This window comes from Crocuta crocuta, unplaced genomic scaffold, assembly GCF_008692635.1.
Source record: "Crocuta crocuta isolate KB4526 unplaced genomic scaffold, BGI_CrCroc_1.0 scaffold254, whole genome shotgun sequence".
In the NCBI taxonomy this organism is placed as follows: domain Eukaryota; kingdom Metazoa; phylum Chordata; class Mammalia; order Carnivora; family Hyaenidae; genus Crocuta; species Crocuta crocuta.
In genome coordinates, this window is record NW_027530004.1 from 276,412 (window position 1) to 281,523 (window position 5,112).

At 47.0% G+C, this 5,112-nt stretch overlaps 1 pseudogene; it reads left to right on the forward strand.

Moving 5' to 3' along the window:
- Nucleotides 1-962: 962 nt before the first annotated feature.
- LOC144231272 (U2 spliceosomal RNA) lies at nt 963-1,080 on the forward strand (annotated as a pseudogene).
- The last annotated feature ends 4,032 nt before the right edge of the window (nt 1,081-5,112 follow it).

Genomic DNA, 5,112 nt, shown 5'->3' on the forward strand with positions numbered 1-5,112 from the left:
TCTCCTTCCCCAAGAAATCCAACATAGATTTAAAGACAAGAATGGCCTGAGCACTGGGAAAGGCAAAGGAGTAACTCTCCTTTCACACAACCTCAGAAACTGGAACCAAGAGATCCCTGGAGAGAAAGCCACTAGGCACCTGCTATACCTGACTCCAGCCTCTGGTCAGGCCCTGGGGGCTGAGAAGACTTCCAGAAGCCAGCCCCAGACAGATCTGAAGCCATAGTGACCATTCCCCAAGGGAGGGGGAGCCAGTATGGGGCACTGGCCTCCATGCCTGAGCTGTTACAAACTTAAGGTGGAAAGGCTGGAGGAGAGGTTAACCGACCTCCAATACCTTCTGTAAGAATGCTGAGCCTAAAGCCAGAGACCCTGAGGGAGGCAGAGGAGGAAAAGGGGTCAAGATGGCTTAAGACCAAATGGTCATGAAAAGATAGTATGGCTCCCCTGAACCTTTTCCCTCCCTCATCCTCTTACACTCCAGCTCCAACACCCACCCACCCACACACACACACACACACACACACGTGTGTGCACATGCACACACCAACACAGCCCCCAGAAAAGATGGTATCTGGGAAATTGAAATCAGTTCCATTCAGCAAATCTGTATGCATTAGTTCTCTCCTCCATGCTAGGTACCCCACCAGTGCTGGGAATGCCAAGAGAAACAAAAGTCACCTTCTGCCCTCTAGAAGCTTACCCAAGGCTGTGGCATAAGAACTGGTGTGTCATTGTTATAAAGTGTGATAAGTGTACAAAGGAGGAAAAGATTAATTCTGCCTAGGGGGTTGTGGAGGAGGGACAGATTCCTCTGAGGAGGTGACATGTGACCCTTCGGGACTGAGTTGGGTGTGCAAAGAGAACAACTTTGTCAAGGGTAAGTGGCAGTGCTGTCCCCAGGCTAGTCTCAAATGAGGCGAGGGAAGGGCCTGTACTCCCATTATGAAAGAACTTGACCTATCGCTTCTCGGCCTTTTGGCTAAGATCAAGTGTAGTATGAAAGAATTTGACCTTTATACCAGAGGCTATTCCTTAAATTAAATATTCTTAACCAAGGAAGTGCTCCTATGAACCCTCGGCTGCATCAGCATCATGGGGTGAGGATGGGGTAGTGGGGAAAGGTTATCATGGAAGAGACTGGCAGTCCAGGTCAGTGGCCCTGCGAGAGGCTTTGCCAGCCCCTGTGAGGATGGAGAAGAGAGGCGGATCGAAGCAAGATTTCAGGGAGAATACCTAGGGTTGGGGAACAGCCAAATGGGGTGGATGGGGGCATAGACCACCCAGACATCACTCCCAGGTTTCTGATTTGGTTGGGAGAAAATGGGCTAGAACATAAACCGCATGAGGGCAGGGCTAGATGTGTCTCATTCACTGCCACCCCCTAGCCTTAACAGTGACCAGCAACAGAAGGTCCCAGGAATGTTTGTGGACCAAATGAGCAAAGGAAGAAAAGCGGAGTGGTGAAAAGGAACGGTCAACTCGCCTGGCACTTTAGGAACTGCTATGCAATCCCTCCTAGGGACAGCTGTGTTTCACAAAAGGGCTCTTCACACACAGGAAGGGCCCGCTGCTGACAGAACGCCGCCGAGCATCATTGTAGAAAACATTTCTTGTGGGTGGGGTCTGCCGCTTGCTCCTGCTCTGCCGAGCTTTCAGGCTAGGGCCCAGTGGTGAGTGAGAGCAGCAGACTCCGTAGTGAAATGAGAGCTGTCAGGAGGCAGGGGCTACAACAAGCGCAGCAGAACAGGCAAGAAAGGAAAAGCAAAAGAACTCAAATCTATTAACAGCAGGAAATCCATAACTGGGTCTGAGGCCAGAAAAGGGATTTGTAAAGAAAATTCTATTCATGGTGTATTTCCTTCTTATCGCAGTAAATGGTCTGCCAAAGTGGTATTGCTCTGTATTAAAAACCTGCTATCCTTTCAAAATTGCACGCAGACACCCATGCATTGTATCTGCTGTGTGTACATAAAGAGAGAAACATATCCACAGCTCCCATTCATAAATGCAGGGCGTGAGGCATTCTGATTGAGGTGGGGTGGGAAAGAAATTTCTCTAGTAGAAACACTTGTCCCTCATGCAGGGTTCATACTCCAATTATGGATTATCCTACAACTTGTGCTTCTGGATAAGTTCCATCCCTTTCCTTTTTAAAGACATTTTTTATTTATTTTAAAAGTATTGTGAAATGAAATTGACTCCTTTTTCCACTGGTTTATAATTCTCTGAGTTTTTACATATGTATAGATTCATGAGACCACTACCATGACTAGGACACATAAGCTGATCACCCCCAAAATACTCCTTCAACCCTCACCCATTCCCTATTCCCCACCCCTCACAACCACTGATTTGTCTATTACTATCACTTTGTCTTTTCCAACATTTCAAAAGCATACGGTGCGTAGCCTTCGAGACTGGTTTTCTTACTCTGTACAAGGTTTTGGCGATTCACAAAGCTGTTGCCTGCACCAGCAGCCCATGCTTTTGCTGAGTCGTGTTCCACAGGATGGAAGGACCACAGTGTGCTCCCCTGCTCTTCTGGTCACTTCATAAACCCTTAGTATCTTTCTCACAGAGTGGGCTGAGAAAGAAAGAAGGAATGACCCAATGACTCGTCATCTTCTTTTACTCAGTAAGTATTGCCTGAGCACCCACCATGTGCCTGGCACTGTTCTATGCCTGGAGATGCACAGTGAAACAAAGCAGGCAGCACTCCCTGCCTTTGTGAGACTGCAGCTCAAGAGGGAGTAGACAAGCAGTGCACCTTAAATGTATAAATTAATGGTGATAAGTGCAATGGGGGAAAGCAGAGAGGGGCAAAAGGAGTCAGCAGTGTGGGGAAGAGGCTGGCATTAGAAATGGAAGAGACATTCAAAGACTTGAAGGAGAGAGAGTGAGATTCACTGGTTCCTGAAAAGCAGCCTGGCAGAGGAAGACATCTTTGTGAGGGAAAGGCCTGGAGGGCTCTATGGAGGCAAAATAAACAATGTGGCAGAATTTGGGAGAAGAGCTCAACCACCACCATGCCCCTCTAACTCCCCGTCACTGCAACATCTCAGAACATCCAGGATAGCTAGCTGTCTCTCAATCATCTCTTGATAGCCAAGTTCAGAAGAGGTCTTGAAGTAGACTCAAGCATGTGCTTATGGTGGGGAGCCTTTGGCAGGCTTCCCCGAACCCCATTATAATGACAGCCAACCCTGAAAACAGCCTCACAAACTGAAAGACTCCAGGTCCTGACCCAAGAGACTTTTCTCTGCTCCCAGGAAAGTGGTATTTTGGTCACACTCTGCCGGCAGTGCCTTGAGCCAAGGAGCCATCAGGGGACATCCCAGGCGTCAGAAACAACCTGAATCCTGGGGGCACAGGCCCCATGAAGCTGAGGTCATAGGGACAACTGAGCCTGGCAGGCATCTCCCAAGAAAGCGCTTATTAAGCCCTTCTCCTAGAAGCAGGCAGAAGAGCACTAATCCGTGCTGAACCATTGGCTAGGGTTCCAGATCTCATTAGCATTTACAAAAGTTGAATTAATCCTCCCCTGATAATCTGGTGGTTATTGATTTTTATTTTTAACTCTTGTTTTATGAAGACAAATAAAGTGCTTTCAGCAGCACAGATGTTCTCAGGGGTACAGAGAAAGAAAAGAGAGGGGAACCAGGTGTTCAGACAGATCAAAGGATCTCTTGTGGCCTGGACAATAGGTCCTGGGAACAAGATAGTATATTAGAATGTGGCCAATCAATTCAACTGATCAGGAGCACAGAAGACCCCCAAAGAGGATGTAGAAACCCAAAACCCTAATGCCCCAGTTAGGACCATCTGCAGCTGGTAGAGACAGCTCTGATTCATCTTAATCACATGCAAGTTAAAAATAAACATCAATAACCAGTGCCTGGAGAAAGGGGGTGACATTTTGAGGTGCAAATGAAGTGGGAAGTCCCAAAGCCAGGCACTAAGAGTGCCCAACCTTTGATCCCCTCAGCATACCTGGCCTGAGGACAAAGTGGAGGCCACCCACCGGCCCCCATACTTCTCAGAAACTGGCACAAATGGCAGCTGCCAATTTTTCAGTGCCAGAGTGTGATGTCCTATTGCACCCAGTACCTTCACAGTCAGCAAAAGTAGGCTGGACAAACTTGGATCCTGGTGGTAGAAGCTCAGCCATGTCCCAGCTTTGTGAGCTGAGACAAGGCATAGACCTACAACACCTCAGTTAAAAGATATGACGCAGGTACAACACCCAGAAAAGTCGTGGTACACAATAGATGTCAATGTAAATTTTTCTTTCATTTTTTTAACTTTTTAAATATTTATTTTTGAGAGAGAGAGAGAGAGCACTCAAGGAGGGGAGGGGCAGAGACAGAGGGAGACACAGAATCTGAAGCAGGCTTCAGGCTCTGAGCTGTCAGCACAGAGCCCGACGCAGGGCTCAAACCCATGAACTTTGAGATCATGACCTGAGCTGAAGTCAGATGCTTAATCCAGCTGAGCCACCCAGATGCTCCACGAATTTTTCTATTTATTCATGTTCTGCTTCTCTCAGAACACAAAATTCACCATTTAGAAAGTTGGTTTAAATTACAAAAAATAAACACCTTAATTAAACATTTCCTACAAAATCAGGTACCAAGGACTGTGCAGGAATATGTGAGATCTTTGGAACACATATTAAATAATAAATTTCCAACCCTTATCCACACAGAGCTTAAGAAATCAAAGAGGGGTGTCATGGTCATTGAGCATGAGGAAAACAGTAGCAGATAAAGGCTGTGTTATCCACTTTCATGTAGATATCACCATTGGGCTCAGATTTGGTCCTGCCCAGAAGTAACGCTGAGATGGAGGAGAGAGGCACCTGCCTTTCTGGATTTTCGGCCTACGTGCCAGGTATTTCCACCTATGATATCATATTCAATCGTCATAGGTTTTCAGATGAACTCTGATGAGCAGGGGGACTTGCTCAAGACTGGGAATCAATCTATCAGCCTAGACTCTCGACTACTGCTCGTCCCACCCAGACATGCCCTTAAGAGAACCTCAGTCCAGAAAAGAGATGAACTAACTCACTGTGATTGACTTATTGCAGCAGCCTAGACTCTCCTGACA